We start from the raw sequence: 21,050 nt of genomic DNA on the forward strand, positions 1-21,050 counted from the left end.
TGCATTAATTTACTATAGTCAAACATGCTAGGACATGAAAATTGATCTGACCCATTGCGTTTTCCCGTTCAACAAAAAACGTGAACACATCGACTGCACTATTGCTGAGACTGATTTAAAGCACGTTCGGTAAGATTCTTTCTGTACATTTGCTCACAGACCTAAACTAGATTATTACTGGTAATGTAATACTTGCATCACACAACGTAGAAAGCAGACCTGATGTGCTACTGTAAGTGTCGTTGTTACACATCGTAGATGAGAATACGACACGCGATTAACATGTAAAACGTCAAAAGGGAACACTGGTATTTGTTGACCCGTTTGACAGTGACATAGTGGAACCTCTTTAGTCCGGATTCTGCTAACTAAGGGCCAGTTTTGGTTATTTACCGGTCGCCATTATATATCTGACCGATTGGCCGCGGAATTAAACATTATTCACCGTGTTGTTGCTACGCCCGACGCCGCTGTTCTCTTATAAATCTGGAATTGAACGAAAGCCCGAGTCATATCTATATTCCCTGTATGAGATGGAATTGTCTGTCTGTCTGTCATTATCCTGTTCTTCAAACACCTGCAAAGATAAGATGTGATAGATATGTGCATATTCCTTTAATGGGAGGTGTATTATCCCAGCGTTTCAAACGTTGACTGTTGTGTTATCTGTTGTGGGAGTAGTGATATCCTAGAGTTGGTTAAAGCGTCCGTTCGTACGAGTTCGATTCCCCACGTGAGTTCAAAGTAAGAAGCCCGTGTCTGGTGGTCTCGCCAGTGACACACTCAACATGTTCTCCCGTAGAAACTAACGGTAAATATATCCTGAAACAGATTTCAGAAATGAAGGCAGAGTCCGACGTTTGTGTTTTATCGAGTGACGTGCACACCTTCTTGGACGAAACCCTTACTATAATCATAAGCGATTTCTGCTGATAGCAAAGTCCATTGTACGATTCCGTCTATATCATAAGCATGGTTTTTTTAATCACAAATAATGATGCCAGCAATCCGTGTGTACTGTAATGACGCCTTAAAATATATGAAACTGTATTATGCACTTACAAAATACCCCTTTTGTCATACAAGGTCCCGCCCCACCTGATCTACGGGTTTCCTTTGTCCAGTAACCGCTTTGTACCTGTTCATCCTTCAGATTAATATACGGTATGTGTTGTTGTGAGACGACTCGCGGCTATTTCGGTGTCCAAATCAGTCCGATCTTGGTACACGTTGTTTAGTAGATAGTCAATGTTTGTCATCACGATCTGTCAACAGCGCAAGGACGCTGTCACATGCCATCAAATTTGTATCCTACATCAGTCATAAGCATCAGGTTTCGAAAAGTACAGGGATTGTAACGAGTATGCTGCTCAGATATGTGAACTTGCTTTCATACACATGTGAAGAAACATAATAATAATAATTAAACACCGTTCCTAAATCAGAGAAGACATTACCTCGGAATTCATTATTGATAGTATCAGGTTCATTCTTACAATAAACAATAATACTTTTATATTTGATTGGTTCTCATTACAAACAGGTTAAAGTCACAGCAATGGGGACAAAAAACACAATCCACGAAAAATAGTAGAAGACGTATTAAACAAGGCTCAATCAGTAAACCTCTGTGCTCTAAAACCTAAAGATATATCTACCGAGGGTGTTCTCCCTTTTGTTACAACCTTCGATCCCCAAAACCCGGAATTATTTGGAAATTTTCGGGAGACACTGTTTCTTTAAATAAGTTTAGAGAACTCAAACAAAAAATGCCACTAAATACACTTATTAAAAGTAAATGACAAAACCGTAATGTTAAGCATATTCTTACAAGGGCTTCTTTCTCACAAGGAAAACCAGAATGTAAAAACAGTACATTAAGAACATAAATATTATACACTCTTCAAAGAAAGACACGCACAGGTAGTATGTAGCTCATAGAACCCGACTACACAAAAAAACGGTATATAAATTGGATATATGTTATTGGAAAATGTTGGTGGCCTGTTATTCGACAAACGGTGCATCAAAACGCAGCCATGGTCGATTTGCAATGTCTCAAGCGGCATTGTTTTCACACTTGTTCAAAAATATCATGGAGGAAAATAGTAAAGCAAAATTCACGTGCAAGTTATGGCATTGGTAACTCGTGGTAGTGGCTGTAAAAAGGCAAGAATAAGCCAATAATTTGTCATTCAATTGTCAATATTTTTCAAGTTCGAAAATGCCGAGATCAGCGCTGCCGATTGGAACATCGCCATAGGACGTTTCCAAAGAGGGGAATCGCAGTCTTCTGTTGCAGACCACTTCAACATCCATCACAGCACCATTTGCAGCCTTTGCGACCGATACATACAGTTCCATTCCACTGCAGACCGTCCGAGAACCGGCCGACCAAGAGTTACCACCCCTGCACATGATCGCGACATTCGACTGTTCCACCTACGTCATCGCAATGCCACAGCTACGGAGACTGCAGGACGCATCTCTGGTTTGAGGAGGATATCGGACCAGACTGCCAGGTACCATCTTCGCGAGGCTGGAATCCGACCCAGAAGACCAGTTATCTTCCCTGTTTTGCTTCAGATCCATCGACAGCGACGCTTGCGTTGTTGCAATACCTTACAGCCTTGGATTGATAAACTGGAGACGAGTGTGGTTTAGCGATGAATCATGATTTCTTCTTCACCGGCGAGATAGAAGACAACGTGTTTATCGTCGCCGAAATGAGCGTTTTGCCCCACATTGTGTACGTGACCATTTCGGTGGCGGCAGTGTCATGGTGTGGGGGACCATATCCTATACCACGAGATATTACTTGGTTGCGGTTCAGGGGAATTTGACAGTTAATCGCTCCATGAATTAAATTCTTCAACCTCACATTCTTCCAATCACTGTCCACCGCACACGGCTCGTGTCACGGTAGACTACTTTCAAAATGCCAACATCAACGACTTGCCCTGGCCGTCGAGATCTCCAGATCTCAACCCAATCGAACACCTCTGGGATGAACTCGGTCGACGTGTACGTCAACGTCAGACACTCCCCCAACTGGCCAACGCGTTACAAGCAGAATGGCACAGAATTCCGCAGGACAGAAAACGTACACTTATCCAGTCAGTGCCGAGGAGATGCAATGCCGTGATTGCTGCCTGGGGCAGTCACACGAGATACTTTGTTCAGCACAATCTTGTGGCCTTATGTGACATGACAATAAACAGTTTTCAATGCTTTTGTACAACGACAACATGTGACTATCGAGATCCAAAAGATTGGAGTGAGGATTGTGAAGAATATGCGGGAAATACCCACTCGTGCATGAAATGAGCGAGTCATCATCATTCAAACACGGGTAAATATTTTTAAAGCTTGTATATTTCATCATCATCATCATCATCCTGAAAGAGGCTGAGTATGATGTTGATACATCAAATAAGAAGTAAACGACTCGTTGTCGTAGTTTATCGTACAATAAAACACTGCAGGGAGAATTAACCACTCGGGGCCGCGACTCTCATGGCTTATTCTCCCTGCAGTGTTATATTGTACGATAAACAACTCCCACTCGTCGTTCAGATCATAAATATAAGATAGCTACGCACTTTGATCATCCATACCGTTAGTTACGTATTTTCCTGCTTGAATACAACACCACATATTTGAATCTGTTGTTTGGTAAATATATTAGATATTTACCAGATATACAAGCAAATATCACGAGACTTGCATTTCAGTCGAACACCAACCATCATAATAGTTCCTATGGGTGTGTACAACTTTGCAGACTTGGATAATATATAGGAGGTACACACGAACCTCGAGTCGAACTGGTGGGGTCCTGAAATAAGATTCGAGTTATTCGAGATTCGAGACATCAGGAAAATTTTATGCTCAGTTTGGATACTTGGAGCTCCCAAATGAGTCAAACCGGGAATTCGACCCCGAGGTTTGATTGTCCTTTCCCTGCAACGTCATCAGTCTCTCTTTTAGGTTAAATCAATTTCGTGACAGAAGACGCATGTAAAAATCCGTTTGTGTTATTTCCCCCTCAATACCGCTTTGGTTAGTATATCAAATGTAAATTTAAATTTAAAAAGAATGTACAGATTTTAATATTTAGGGTTGCATGTGGAATATGAGAAAATATATTAAATTATTTAGTGATGCTTGGGGTTAATCAATCCAAGGGCATTTAACCTTCGTCTTAATCACTGTGCAGAACATCTAAAGATAAGTGCAGAATTGCGTCACTTGGGCACGCAAGAAACCGATAATTGTGTGTTCGAATCCCGCTTCGCCCAGATTGTAATTCTAGGTTTGTCAGAACCATACCCCAGCTTGTAGGTTTCACGAAAGTAGTAAACGTCTGAGACCTGCATCACATCGGGCTTTCCTCCTACATTAAGCTGATACGCCGCGATATAACTGGAGTATTGTTAAAAGCGGCGTTAAACCCAACTCACTCACTCACTCTAAAGATAAGTGAACATAGAGAGTATTACACGAATGGCTCTCAGATACCAATTGTTTTACGACCAGGTAGTTCTGAATTAAGTGCGACGGCGAGTTAAATACATTTTGAATTAACGAGGTGTGAGATATATGGTATATGACGGGCACGAGTGGAGTAATCCTAAAATCGCACTATTTTATCATCGCAACGAGGCATATTTTGTCTATTCTCATGATCGCAGTGGCGCATTAATACATAACACAACGGTCGTTGTGACGTCATCCAGCTTACTGCTTACTACTTATACCTGGTGTGATCCTCCACAAAAGAATGTTCCCACCATATCTGTGGATAATCAAAACGATGATGATTGTGGAAACTAGATAACATCAAAGAACATTTAGTAACACTCTAAACGTAAGGTCGCGTCACAGACGTAGGTGAACTCGCCTGAATTATGAGTAAGTTATCAATTAATTACAATCAGGTCCGTCATACTCTGACCTTATGTCATCACTATGAACCATCAACCAAGAATCTAGAATCCGATCTCACATGTACATATTATGTTTGATATATGTATCAGTTATCTCAAGTGGCTTTCTATATAAAACGACAACGTCAGAGAATAACCAGTCTCGATTACCCAGCGAAACTGATTCCGTTGAACCTAAAAGGCAAAATAGCGGTAAAATTGTATGAATAGATAACTGAAATAAGTAATGACACCGGGTGTTCGCGATAGGTGTAATCATGTCCTGCCCTGCCTGAAGCGCCCGCCATTCACATAATTTGTAAATAAGAACGTACGTTTTTGTTGTGTGACACAACGCAGCAGTACTTTTGTCTCGCGACTGCGGCATTTACATAAACCAGACAATCAAGTGATGGACCATAAATCCAGACACGTAGTAACATTATGATGCCATCAAAGAGATTAAAGTTTTCTTCATTGTTCACATATTACCACCGCGAAGTGACACAACACTGCACTGCGAACTGCGTTGCTTAAGACCACCAGGAATTGCGTTGCTTTAGACCACCAGAATTGCGTTGCCTTAGACCACCAGCAATTCCGTTGCTATAGACTACCAGAATTGCGTTGCCTTAGACCACCTGGAATTGCGTTGCTTTAGACCACCAGGAATTGCGTTGATTTAGACCACCAGGAATTGCGTTGTTTTAGATCACCAGGGCACTGCACTGCGAATTGCGTTGCCATAGACCACCTGGAATTGCGTTACTTTAGACCACCAGGAATTGCGTTGCTTTAGACCACCAGGAATTGCGTTGCTTTAGACCACCAGGAATTGCGTTGCCATAGACCACCTGGAATTGCGTTGCTTTAGACCACCAGGAATTGCGTAGCTTAAGACCACCAGGAATTGCGTTGCTTTAGACCACCAGGAATTGCGTTGCTTTAGACCAACAGGAATTGCGTTGCTTTAGACCACCAGACCTAGACCTCTGCACTGCGAATTGTGTTGCTTTTGACCACCTGGAATTGCGTTGCTTTAGGCCACCAGACCTAGACCACTGCACTGCGAATTGCGTTGCTTTAGACCACTTGGAATTGCGTTGCTTTAGACCACCAGGACACTGCACTGCGAATTGCGTTGCTTTAGACCAACAGGAATTGCGTTGCTTTAGGCTACCAGGAATTGCGTTGCTTTAGACCTGCAGGAATTGCGTTGCCTTAGACCACCTGGAATTGCGTTGCTTTAGACCACCAGGAATTGCGTTGCTTTAGACCACCAGGAATTGCGTTGCCTTAGACTGCCAGGAATTGCGTTGCTTTAGACCATCAGGGATTGCGTTGCCTTAGACCACCAGGAATTGCGTTGCCTTAGACCACCAGGAATTGCGTTGCTTTAGACCACCAGGAATTGCGTTGCTTTAGACCAACAGGAATTGCGTTGCTTTAGACCACCAGGAATTGCGTTACTTTAGACCACCAGGAATTGCGTTGCTTTAGACCACCAGGAATTGCGTTGCTTTAGACCAACAGGAATTGCGTTGCTTTAGACCACCAGACCTAGACCTCTGCACTGCGAATTGCGTTGCTTTAGACCACCTGGAATTGCGTTGCTTTAGGCCACCAGACCTTGACCACTGCACTGCGAATTGCGTTGCTTTAGACCACCAGGAATTGCGTTGCTTTAGACCATCAGGACACTGCACTGCGAATTGCGTTGCTTTAGACCACCTGGAATTGCGTTGCTTTAGGCTACCAGGAATTGCGTTGCTTTAGACCTGCAGGAATTGCGTTGCTTAGACCACCTGGAATTGCGTTGCTTTAGACCGCCAGGAATTGCGTTGCCATAGACCACCAGGAATTGCGTTGCTTTAGACCACCTGGAATTGCGTTGCTTTAGACCACCAGGAATTGCGTTGCTTTAGACCACCTGGAATTGCGTTGCTTTAGACCACCAGGAATTGTGTTGCTTTAGACCACCTGGAATTGCGTTGCCATAGACCACCAGGAAATGCGTTGCTTTAGACCACCAGGAATAGCGTTGCTTTAGACCACCAGGAATTGCGTTGCTTTAGACCACCAGGAAATGCGTTGCTTTAGACCACCAGACCTAGACCACTATGTATAGATGAATACGCCAAGTGTGCTTAAATGCAAGCAACCCAGATGCTTGCTCGAAGGAGATACATATTTGGAACATATGGCGTCGGCTGAAGGTTGCAAATGTTGATATTTGCGCTCTTAAAATACTCAATATAACGATAATTTTACATACGAATGTCATCAGTTATTTTCTGTCGCACTCCTTCCTAAAGCCAACTTTTAAAGTGATGAAACAGACTTGATGTCACGCTTTAACGCTATACCGTCATTCTACAAAGGATAACGTCATACCGTGCTGTATGAATCCGCCTGTATAATTATCCGAATGAGGAGAAAACACAACTCAATCTAAATATAATAATTAAATGCTCAACGGCCTGAAGCTCATTGTTATCATACAGGGTATAGACGTTGGAATTAGTGGCGTGTGCCAAAGTGAAACATTGTCTCAATTCAATTCACAGACAACAATGTAGGTTTTAAGAACTCACATCAACCTTGATAGGACTGCCAACAGGTCCTAGTCTAGTCTTCCTTTCTATTTCACCAAGCCAAATGGTTAGGTTCAAATTTGAGATTTTGGAGAAAAAAATGTGATCAAGAAAAGTAATCCTCCGGAGTGAAAAGCCCAGATTTACCGAATCCAATTCCATTTAACAACGTGTTCCTATCAATCTGATTGCAGCACTGCACTCCCATGCAGTTTTGCCATTGAAGCATGGTTTAAACCAGCAGATGAATACTAATACTGAATATAAACAAATATAGGATATACATATATAATGCTGGAATGACGTGAAGACACAGAAATTCTTCCATTTTTCGTTTACGTGTTTCACTATGTTTATTTCTCACGCTGACCAACTTGAAAGATCTAATTTTGAAATTTTGATAAAATCTCAACTTCTGTTTAACTAGTTCAAAAGAAACGTGAACTAAACAAAGCTGTATATATTAATATGTTAATCACTTTGTGTCAACATCTTGCCCCTTGACCAAAGTCAGTAATGCTTTCGCTCACAACTGAGACGGCGACAAGGCTTTCACTGGAAAGTAGTGTTACAGTGTATTGCGGTCGTTCAACTAAAGAATTGCTTATGATGTAATCACTGAGTGCGTTGAAGAATGTTATGGGCACGGCTATATCTCCTTGCCCTTCGGCCCCGTTACGTCATCTGTCGGTTACCTCTTGTAGACACTCAGGTTTACACATCATCAGGTGAAGCGGAAATGATTTCTTTGGCAGTGACTGGTTCGGTCATTCAACTGTTTATTGAGAGTATTTAAATTTAATTCTAACTATCATTTTGTTCTACCCTTACATTATTATGTAGACTTATGAGTTAGTGTGACTTTAACGCCGCTTTCTCCAGTATTGGAGGCATCCCCATGGGCACCAACTGTGCTCCCCTTCTTGATGATCTGTTCTCTAAGCATATGAATCGGAATTTCTGCTCAAAAGTCAAAACAAGGTTATTTTATCAAGAAGTTCACCTTAAACTTCAGGTATATCGATGATCTAATATCGTTCAATAACCATCAAATAGCCAATTCCCTACCACTGATTTGCCCACCTGAACTAGAAATAAATTAGACCAGAGAGACCGCCTCACCTGTTTCATATTTAGATCTGTGCATAGATTCAGAGCGACAAAACACTCTCCACAAGACTGCATGACATGAAGGATGACGTCAACTTTCCAATAGTCAACTTTCCCTACATGTCGAGCAAAGGTTGGGTACAATCGAGCATGCTCTTTCTACTAAGATTTGAAAGAGAGTTGTTTGATCAAGATTACAATATTTCAAGACCTCAATAAAGCTTTTGGTTTGATGGTAGACATTGTGGCATTTCCAAATTTGACGCATCAGTGACTAAAATATTGTCCGATGCAATTCAGTATTGGGACTTGTTTTCTCATGTTTCCGTGATTTTTTTCAGGTGAACAATTTACTTTCCTTTGCATGTGTTTGTGACGCGTGCCATCGGTGGGACAAGATACTCTCACCTTTACGCGAACACCTGGCATCATCACTATTTGATTGCGATTCATGGACGCATGTTCTTGATATGGTCTGAATTGAACAATCGAATATGGAAACGCTTTTATTCATTTTTATCACGGCATGTCAGATAATATGCAACAGAAGACTGCGATTCCCCCATTTGGATGTATTATGACGATGTTCCGATCGGCAGCGCTGAGTCACGGCATTTTCGAACCTGTAAAATGTTGACAATTGAATGACAAATTATTGGCTTATGCTTGCCTTTTTACAGCCACTACCACGAGTAACGAATGCCATAACTTGCCCGTGCACTTTGCTTTACTGTTGTCCTCCATGACATTTTTGAACAAGTGTGAAAACAGTGCCGTTTAAGACATTGCAAATCCACAATGGCTGCGTTTTGACGCACCGTTTGTCGAATAACAGGCCACCAACATATTCCAATAACATATATCCAATTTATATACCGGATTGTTTGTGTAGTCAGGTTCAGTGAACTACTTTACTAACGATCTGTTTCCAAGTTTGTAGATTATGGTTAAAAGATCTGAAATTTAGGATAGGTAAATATATACCTTTGGAAGATAAAGAACTTTCAGTTACGTTTGGTTATAAGGTTTTGATAATTCAGTGCTTTAGGGCTTAAAGTGACGCCTGCCCTCCATTTTTGTAGAAATCTAAGTACATGTATTTGTTCGAAATTTAGGATAGCCAGATTGATGAGCAAGAAGAAGGTTTGGAGTATGGTCAAGTTTCTATTTTGGCAAAGCATTGTTGTAAATTACATTGGATAATTTCATCGCTCCACTATTATAGGTTAATTTATGCCAACATTTATCATTCGTTTATAGATCTTAATATAAATGAGTTCTCTTCCGAGTACAGGGAGGGGATGAGTTTCTTCATCCGCTTGCTAACTTAAGGAATGTAAAATGAATGTTTTCTAAAATAGGAGCAACCATGCCAACAAAAGCGCAGTGCAGGCAGTCTAGTGGCAATTTTGCATTACATGATCTTTTTAATAAACAATACATAATGTTTGTTCCATTTACAGTCATTGGCTTAATACTAGTTCCATTCTTATATTTCGATGAACATTTATTCCTTGATATACATAGTTATCGACTATCTGCAATAACCTTTTTCCATAGTAGAAGGATAGTGTTGTCTTTACAATTGCTGGGACTCATAAACATATTGCAATGTTGGTTTTTGAAACGTTAACGTCTAGTTTCCAGAGAGAAGAATAATTATGAAAATAATCTAATGATTTTTTAAGTTTCCTTGTTGTCTCTGGAAAAAAAGTACCGTATCATCTGCATATAACAACAATATAAGTTGAACCCTCATTAGTATGTCACTTTTTTGTTCCTAAATGATATTTATTCCTGTGTATCCCGTTTCAATCAAATATGATTCTAAATCATTTATATAGTTTGAAAATATAAGAGGTGATTTCTCTCCCTGTCTGACACCAGAGATACATGGGAGCAAGTGGGTATGGTTTTACGCCGTTTTTAGCAGTTTTCCAGCAATATCACGGCGGGGAATACCATAATGGGCTTCCCACATTGTACCCATGTGATGAATTGAATCCGGGGCGTGGCTGTGAAATCCTAGCCAGTAGGCTCCAGATACACGGGAAGTACGTGAACGAGTACACAATGCAATGTTGGAAAGTGGTCAAATGAAACAAATATTTTCTTAGTAAAGTACAAATTCCACTACTTTCTTGGGATTGAGTCCCATCCGGGATTCGAACCCACACTCCCAGAGTGGAGCACCCAATCGTCACCACACAATGTCAGCGAATTCGCCCACTTTGAACCTAGGACACAAAAAGCAAGTCCGACAACTGGTAGTCTAGATCACGTACTTTGAGTACTCCTCTGATAAGTGAAAATTGGCCACAGCTAATTATACACAATGTCTTTTCGGAAAGTGAGCAAATATTCGACAGAAAACTAAGGCCGTGTTGTCAGTGGTATACTTGTGGTGTGAGTGTTATTGTTGGATCATGTCGTGGTGTTAATGTTATTATTGGATCATGACGTCATGTGAGTGTTATTGTTCGATTATGTTGTTGTGTGAGTGTTCTAGTTGGATCATGACGTGGTGTGAGTGTAATGGTTGGACACTGACGTGGTGTGAGTGTTATTGTTGGATGATCATGACGTGGTGCGAATGTTATTGCTGACAGGTTATTGTTCGATCATGACGTGGTGTTAGTATAATTGTGTGATCCTGATGTGTGAGTAATACTGTTGGATCATGACGTGTAGAGAGTGTTATTGTTGGATCATGACGTATAGAGGTGAGGTGAAATGGGGTTTAACGTCGCGTCCAAGATTATTGCACTTATATAGCTACGTGCATGCACGTGTATGTGTGTGTGTGGCTGCTTGTACTGGTCCGGACTGATGCCGATTTATAGTGCTAGCTCACTGAGATACCATGGCGCAGTGTAACATGAATACCCCATGAGTGAGTGTTATTGTTGGATCATGATGTGATGTGAGTGTCATTGTTGGATCATGGCGTGGTGTGAGTGTTACTGTTTGATCATGGCATGGTGTGAGTGTTATTGTTGGGTAATGATGTGATGTGAGTGTCATTGTTGGATCATGGCGTGGTGTGAATGTAATGGTTGGATCATGACGTGGTGTGAGTGTGATTGTTGGATCATGACGTGGTGTGAGTGTTATTGTTGGATCATGATGTGATGTGAGTGTCATTGTTGGATCATGGCGTGGTGTGAATGTAATGGTTGGATCATGACGTGGGGTGAATGTTATTGATGGATCATGACGTGGGGTGAATGTTATTGATGGACCATGACGTTGGGTGAATGTTATTGATGGACCATGACGGAGTGAGAGTGTTATGGCTGACAGTTTATTGAAGGAGCATGACGTGGTGTGAGTGTTATTGTTGTATCCTGATGTGTGAGTAATATTGTTGGATCATGACGTGTAGAGAGTGTAATTGTTTGATCATGACGATGCGTGAATGTTATTTTTGGATCATGACGTGGTGTGAGTGTGATTGTTGGATCATGGCGTGGTGTGAGTGTTATTGTTGGACCATGACGTTGTTTGAGTGTCATTGTTAGATAATGATGTGATGTGAATGTTATTGTTCCATCATGACGTTGTTTGAGTGTCATTGTTGGATCATGATGTGGTAAGAATCTTATTGTTGGATCATGATGTTTATTGTTGGATCATGACGTTGTTTGAGCGCATTGTTGGATCATGACGTTGCTTGAGTGTCATTGTTGGATCATGACGTTGTTTGAATGTCATTGTTTGATCAGGACGTGGTGTGAGTGTTATTGTTTGATCATGATGTGATGTGAGTGTTATTGTTGGATCATGACGTTGTTTGAGTGTTTTTGGTGGATCATGACGTTGTTTGAGTGTTATTGTTGGATCATGACGTTTTTTGAATGTTATTGTTGGATCATGAGGTGGTGTGAGTGTTATTGTTGGATCATGATGTGATGTGAGTGTTATTGTTGGATCATGACTTTGTTTGAATGTCATTGTTGGATCATGACGTTGTTTGAGTGTTATTGTTGGATCATGATGTGGTGTGAATCCTATTGTTTGATCATGATGTGGTGTGAGTGTTATTGTTGGATCGTGATGTGATGTGAGTGTTATTGTTGGATCATGACGTTGTTTGAGCGCATTGTTGGATCATGACGTTGCTTGAGTGTCATTGTTGGATCATGACGTTGTTTGAATGTCATTGTTTGATCAGGACGTGGTGTGAGTGTTATTGTTTGATCATGATGTGATGTGAGTGTTATTGTTGGATCATGACGTTGTTTGAGTGTTTTTGGTGGATCATGACGTTGTTTGAGTGTTATTGTTGGATCATGACGTTTTTTGAATGTTATTGTTGGATCATGAGGTGGTGTGAGTGTTATTGTTGGATCATGATGTGATGTGAGTGTTATTGTTGGATCATGACTTTGTTTGAATGTCATTGTTGGATCATGACGTTGTTTGAGTGTTATTGTTGGATCATGATGTGGTGTGAATCCTATTGTTTGATCATGATGTGGTGTGAGTGTTATTGTTGGATCGTGATGTGATGTGAGTGTTATTGTTGGATCATGACTTTGTCTGAATGTCATTGTTGGATCATGACGTGGTGTGAGTGTTAGTGTTGGATCATGACGTGGTGTTTGTGATATTGTTTGATCATGATGTGATCTGAGTGTTATTGTTGGATCGTGATGTGATGTGAGTGTTATTGTTGGATCATGACGCTGTTTGAGTGTTATTGTTGGATCATGACGTGGTGTGAGTGTTATTTTTGGATCATGATATTATGCTAGTGTTATTGTTGTATCATGACTTTGTTTGCGTGTCATTGTTGGATCATGACGTTGTTTGAATGTCATTGTTGGATCATGACGTTGTGTGAGTGTTATTGTTTGATGATGATGTTATGTGAGTGTTATTGTTGGATCATGACGTGGTGTTTGTGATATTGTTGGATCATGACGTGGTGTGAGTGTTATTGTTGGATCATGCAGTGGTGTGAGTGTTATTGTTGGATCATGACGTGGTGTTTGTGATATTGTTGGATCATGATTGATGTGAGTGTTATTGTTTGATCATTATGTTATGTGAGTGTAATTGTTGGATAATGACGTGGTGTTTGTGATATTGTTTCATCATGACGTTGTGTGAATGTTATTGTTAGATCATGACGTGGTGTGAGTGGTACAGTTGGATCATGACGTGGTGTGAGTGTTACTGTTGGATCATGGCGTGGTGTGAGTGTTATTGTTGGATCATGATGTGATGTGAGTGTTATTGTTTGATCATTATGTTATGTGAGTGTAATTGTTGGATAATGACGTGGTGTTTGTGATATTGTTTCATCATGACGTTGTGTGAATGTTATTGTTAGATCATGACGTGGTGTGAGTGTTACTGTTGTATCATGGCGTGGTGTGAGTGTTATTGTTGGATCATGATGTGATGTGAGTGTCATTGTTGGATCATGGCGTGGTGTGAATGTAATGGTTGGATCATGACGTGGTGTGAGTGTGATTGTTGGACCATGACGTGGTGTGAGTGTTATTGTTGGATCATGATGTGATGTGAGTGTCATTGTTGGATCATGGCGTGGTGTGAGTGTTACTGTTTGATCATGGCATGGTGTGAGTGTTATTGTTGGGTCACGATGTGATGTGAGTGTCATTGTTGGATCATGGCGTGGTGTGAATGTAATGGTTGGATCATGACGTGGTGTGAGTGTGATTGTTGGATCATGACGTGGTGTGAGTGTTATTGTTGGATCATGATGTGATGTGAGTGTCATTGTTGGATCATGGCGTGGTGTGAATGTAATGGTTGGATCATGACGTGGGGTGAATGTTATTGATGGATCATGACGTGGGGTGAATGTTATTGATGGACCATGACGTGGGGTGAATGTTATTGATGGATCATGACGTGGTGTGAGTGTGATTGTTGGATCATGGCGTGGTGTGAATGTTATTGTTGGACCATGACGTTGTTTGAGTGTCATTGTTAGATAATGATGTGATGTGAATGTTATTGTTCCATCATGACGTTGTTTGAGTGTCATTGTTGGATCATGATGTGGTAAGAATCTTATTGTTGGATCATGATGTTTATTGTTGGATCATGACGTTGTTTGAGCGCATTGTTGGATCATGACGTTGCTTGAGTGTCATTGTTGGATCATGACGTTGTTTGAATATCATTGTTGGATCAGGACGTGGTGTGAGTGTTATTGTTTGATCATGATGTGATGTGAGTGTTATTGTTGGATCATGACGTTGTATGAGTGTTTTTGGTGGATCATGACGTTGTTTGAGTGTTATTGTTGGATCATGACGTTTTTTGAATGTTATTGTTGGATCATGAGGTGGTGTGAGTGTTATTGTTGGATCATGATGTGATGTGAGTGTTATTGTTGGATCATGACTTTGTTTGAATGTCATTGTTGGATCATGACGTTGTTTGAGTGTTATTGTTGGATCATGACGTTGTTTGAGTGTTACTGTTGGATCATAACGTTGTTTGAGTGTTATTGTTGGATCATGATGTGGTGTGAATCCTATTGTTTGATCATGATGTGGTGTGAGTGTTATTGTTGGATCGTGATGTGATGTGAGTGTTATTGTTGGATCATGACTTTGTTTGAATGTCATTGTTGGATCATGACATGGTGTGAGTGTTATTGTTGGATCATGACGTGGTGTTTGTGATATTGTTTGATCATGATGTGATCTGAGTGTTATTGTTGGATCATGATGTGATGTGAGTGTTATTGTTGGATCATGACGTTGTTTGAGTGTTATTGTTGGATCATGACGTGGTGTGAGTGTTATTTTTGGATCATGATATTATGCTAGTGTTATTGTTGTATCATGACTTTGTTTGCGTGTCATTGTTGGATCATGACGTTGTTTGAATGTCATTGTTGGATCATGACGTTGTGTGAGTGTTATTGTTTGATGATGATGTTATGTGAGTGTTATTGTTGGATCATGACGTGGTGTTTGTGATATTGTTGGATCATGACGTGGTGTTAGTGTTATTGTTGGATCATGCAGTGGTGTGAGTGTTATTGTTGGATCATGACGTGGTGTTTGTGATATTGTTGGATCATGATGTGATGTGAAGTTATTGTTTGATCATTATGTTATGTGAGTGTAATTGTTGGATAATGACGTGGTGTTTGTGATATTGTTTCATCATGACGTTGTGTGAATGTTATTGTTAGATCATGACGTGGTGTGAGTGGTACAGTTTGATCATGACGTGGTGTGAGTGTTATTGTTGGATCATGATTTGATGTGAGTTTTATTGTTTGATCATGACGTTATGTGAGTGTAATTGTTGGATAATGACGTGGTGTTTGTGATATTGTTTCATCATGACGTTGTGTGAATGTTATTGTTAGATCATGACGTGGTGTGAGTGGTACAGTTGGATCATGACGTGGTGTGAGTGTTACTGTTGGATCATGGCGTGGTGTGAGTGTTATTGTTCGATCATGACGTTGTTTGAGTGTTATTGTTGGATCATGATGTGGTGTGAATCTTATTGTTTGATCATGATGTGGTATGAGTGGTACAGTTTGATCATGACGTGGTGTGAGTGTTATTGTTGGATCATGATGTGATGTGAGTGTTATTGTTTGATCATTATGTTATGTGAGTGTAATTGTTGGATAATGACGTGGTGTTTGTGATATTGTTTCATCATGACGTTGTGTGAATGTTATTGTTAGATCATGACGTGGTGTGAGTGGTACAGTTGGATCATGACGTGGTGTGAGTGTTACTGTTGGATCATGGCGTGGTGTGAGTGTTATTGTTCGATCATGACGTTGTTTGAGTGTTATTGTTGGATCATGATGTGGTGTGAATCTTATTGTTTGATCATGATGTGGTGTGAGTATTATTGTTGGAGCATGCTGTGGTGTGAGTGTTACTGTTGGACCATGCTGCGGTGTGAGTGTTATTGTTGGATCATGACGTTGTTTGACCTTAAACATAATACGTCAAGGTCATCACAATCGGCTGGAGTCTGGACATCCCCCATATACACCATGCTGCCAAATATGAATGAAATGTACCGACTGGTTCTTGAGATATCGCGCCAACACTTTTTTCGGACGTACGGACGGGCCTCCGGACGGTCGTGAATACTATATCTCCATCTTCGCACTATCGCACAGCGGGGGACAATAAAAATATCATTGAGCCACTTTAGCTACGCCTTTCGCCCAATATTCATATGAAATAGTTATCAACCGCTCAATTATAGTTACACAGTAAAATCGAAACACTTTAGATAAGGGTAAGGGACACATGCAGGCATATGCACTTCACTGTAAAATGCACCTTTACTTGTACAGTTCGTATAACAAACGTTGGCCCTGCTTTCATAGACGTGCAATACTATTTACCTCTTTAAGATGATACTCTTCTATTTATTCCGCGAGACCTCTATGTAATATAGCAGGTTCTGTGATTGAGCAGTCTCGAACCAGAGCTCCCTATGTATGCACCTTTGTTAACACTACATATCCCAGTACCCGTATCAGCCAACAAATCAGTAATTTACAATGTCTTTTAGTTTCAAAGGTAATCTCTAAATTTCCATTGCCTTTGATGTTTTTTGTGATCAAATATTTATCAAACATTAGATATGGGTTGAAGACTAAATAGTCGGGCAAAAGAATTTATACACTTGAAAATACCTGCTTCACTCGGCTGGTTGCTGTGGACTGAAATATTGTCTACCATGATCTTTGAGACGCCATGTGAACGTCACCTGTCACTATACTCATTGATATGATGCATGTCAAATCGCCTGATACCCGTCTCAATATCAATCACCATCGAAACAAACAATTTTTGTTTGTTTCATTTTTAGCCATCATCAAATATGGGTGTATACTTTCTTTTGCCAAGTAGTTTTTTTTACCAAGAGGGGTGTTAATCATAAGGGAGAGCTCAAACGGACACAAAATAGTACAGGAATGTTTTATCGATCATTTAAGTAGAAAAAGGCGAATACAGACAGAAAGCAAAGATACAGAGAAGAAGATGATGGAGCGTTCTGTAACTTACAATTCTCTCGTTTCTTCTGATCTCGATGGAGGATGGACAGATTCTACGGACGCCTCTCGAGAAGAGTCTCATGGTTGCCCTTTTCCAGGTAGAAGAATTCCTTCTTGAATACCTACACCTATAATTCCATTGTCTTTTAGGCACCGTAGTGGAGACGGCGTCGTTTGTTCTACTGCCAACTGGCTTTGGTTTGGTTTCAGGGCCTCTTCAACAAAATCAATGAATAACCCAAATGCTTTAGACGCGGCTATTCTTACCAGGAACAGACTGAGACACGCGTATCCATCTTGTATTCGGAACTAACAATGAATATACAAAATTAATCCCGAATCTGTTACCGATTGTATTATCCCATAACAGATATCTGGTTAAATAGAACCCACAGGCGGTACATGTCGTATCCGGGATGACCTGTTGAAAGGCAATCAACTTTTATATTCTTGTTCACACGATGGTATCACTAAACTGAAATACACTTGTGTGCTGCTGGGGAAACATATATAGATTTCCATTTAATGTATAAAATATGGCATGACAAATATTCATCAATGAGGGAGTAAGGTTTGGGACTGCTTTCTAAACTTAGACAAGCATGAGGTTTCAATCTGTAGCCAGGCAGTTCCGTTGAAACGTTCGTGTGACAAATTTACAAAGAATTCCGCTGATGTTATGAAACGGTCGTTTCTCTCTATAACGCAGTAAGAAAAAACACCATTATAAAGCAATTTTTGGTTTCACTGTAATGTGTTGATCAATTCGGTAACATTAGTTTCTTTGAAAGGGATACTTCAAAGGTACTACCAACGATTTGTATAAAGTAAAACCTGTTTATCCGAACGATATACGTCACGCCTTTGGTCGTTATGGAACGTGTGTTGATAATCGACTCGCATTCCCGCAACACGGATATCATGATAAAAATTCTGGTAGTTTAAATCGGGAATAGGTTTCCTGCAGGAATTACTGAAATTAAAGTGTAATTCTTAAAGCAATATTTACGCGACAATGTAGGCATTTGACTATATGCGTTGTTGTTACCTTGCCATTGACCTTGTTAGAGCATTTTTATGACAACCATGCGTTAATGGCTTAAACCGTTAGGGCCCAACACGTTTAACCTTGTTTTCATTGATCGGCTAGCCGGTTATATCTTTACTGCCGATATCTTTGCTATCATAAATTCTAACTCGAACCTACCAAACTCTAAAACTAATTAAAAAACAGGAATTGATTTGTTTGTCCCCTGAAAACCATATGCTTATCTATTACAATTACTATCACTAGACTTGTGTTCTTAACACAGCTTACGTGGGCGTACCTTGTGATATCATTCCCGTAAAAGGTGACTATGCTTGTCGTAATGGACGGCTAACGGGGTCGGGTGGTCAGACTCGCTGACTTTATGCATGTCATCGTATTCCAATTGCGTGGATCGATGCGCACGATGTGAATCACTGGATTGTCTGGTCCAGACTGGATTATTTCGTACCGCCGTCACATAGCTGGAGTGCGGCGTTAAACAACAAACAAACGAAACAAAAAATATACATGTACTGCTTCTTATCTGTTATCGACAAATTGATATGATCCCATTATGTGGGGTTTACTTTTAACCAACTCTCAACATTAAATACATGCTGAAGTTCACAAGCATTTGCTATTAATGTTGTGCCATGTGCCCTACATGAGTAGCTATCCTTTAAGGTTTTCACTCCAATATAAATGACGGTTCATCCGTATGGTAATCCCAGGAATTGTTCCATGTGACACGTCTGACTAAGAACATTAATTTTCAATAAAAGTCATGAAGGTGAAAATGATACGACTTAATATATTATGGTCACTCTTGATCTTTCCATAGGGACAACTCCTTCACAAACGTTTTGGAATATGAAGTTTTATTGCAAACAGTAGTAAAACGATGTTTTGTGAGATAACCCCACAGAAATGTTCCCCAGTGTCCAACGCTTGTCGTTACAACCTACCGAACGAGTTGGGTGGATACAATGTGTGAATTGATGATTGCGTGTCATCGGTCGTTCTGCGACGGCAGTGAACATTGCTCCTGATATCAACTACTGGTTGTAATGCCCAGACTATATTATTTATAGATCTACGTGATATAGTTGGAACATTGATGATTGTAGCGTTAAACAACAAACACCTTAACATTGATCAACGAATTCAGCTTTAATCAACAAGTCAGCGTTTAAGAATTAAACACAGTATTAATGACATAGTTGTAAATATATTGAAATGACAACGTGTAAAACTAGTGCAAACATTTACGTAATCTAACGAGAAAACGCCCTACATTTGTTCATGCATGTACCACGGTTGTGCTGCAATGACAGCTGCTAAATCGGGTGTCCAGTCTGTGATGACAAGTGTTGAGACCGGTGTGCAAACAATGTAATGATAGCTCTGTGTCCAGGTGTGCGAAGTTTGTAATGACAACTGTTTTGGCGCTAGTGCAACTGATGCAATGACAGCTCTGTAGACAGGTGTGCAAAGTTTGTAATGACAACTGTTTTGGCGCTAGTGCAACTGATGCAATGACTACTCTGTAGACAGGTGTGCAAAGTTTGTAATGACAACTGTTTTGGCGCTAGTGAAACTGATGCAATGACACCTCTGTGGACATATGTGCGAAGTTGGTAATGACAACTGTTTTGGCGCTAGTGCAACTGATGCAATGACAGCTCTGTGTCCAGGTGTGCAAAGTTTGTAATGATAACTGTTTTGGCGCTAGTGCAACTGATGCAATGACTACTCTGTAGACAGGTGTGCAAAGTTGGTAATGACAACTGTTTTGGCGCTAGTGCAACTGATGCAATGACAGCTCTGTGGACAGATGTGCGAAGTTTGTAATGACAACTGTTTTTGCGCTAGTGCAACTGATGCAACGACAGCTCTGTGTCCAGGTGTGCGAAGTTTGTAATGACAACTGTGTTGGCGCTAGTGCAACTGATGCAATGACAGCTCTGTAGACAGGTGTGCAAAGTTGGTAATGACAACTGGTTTGGCGCTAGTGCAACTGATGCAATGACTACTCTGTAGACAGGTGTGCAAAGTTTGTAATGACAACTGTTTTGGCGGTAGAGCAACTGATGCAATGACAGCTCTGTAGACAGGTGTGCAAAGTTGGTAATGACAACTGGTTTGGCGCTAGTGCAACTGATGCAATGACTACTCTGTAGACAGGTGTGCAAAGTTTGTAATGACAACTGTTTTGGCGCTAGTGCAACTGATGCAATGACAGCTCTGTGGACAGATGTGCACAGTTGGTAATGACAACTGTTTTGGCGCTAGTGCAACTGATGCAATGACTACTCTGTAGACAGGTGTGCAAAGTTTGTAATGACAACTGTTTT

General features: G+C 40.6%; 1 protein-coding gene across 1 annotated transcript in view; it reads right to left on the bottom strand.

The window, feature by feature from the left end:
- LOC124132162 overlaps positions 1-17,965 on the bottom strand; it is a 163,107-nt gene extending 145,142 nt beyond the window's left edge. The window contains exon 1 of the mRNA XM_048381790.1: positions 17,677-17,965. The gene's annotated coding sequence lies outside the window, so the exon portion shown is untranslated. The remainder of the gene's footprint in view (positions 1-17,676) is intronic.
- Between the last annotated feature and the right edge of the window lie 3,085 nt (positions 17,966-21,050).

This window comes from Haliotis rufescens, unplaced genomic scaffold (assembly GCF_023055435.1).
Source record: "Haliotis rufescens isolate VD_foot unplaced genomic scaffold, xgHalRufe1.0.p SCAF_4, whole genome shotgun sequence".
NCBI lineage: Eukaryota > Metazoa > Mollusca > Gastropoda > Lepetellida > Haliotidae > Haliotis > Haliotis rufescens.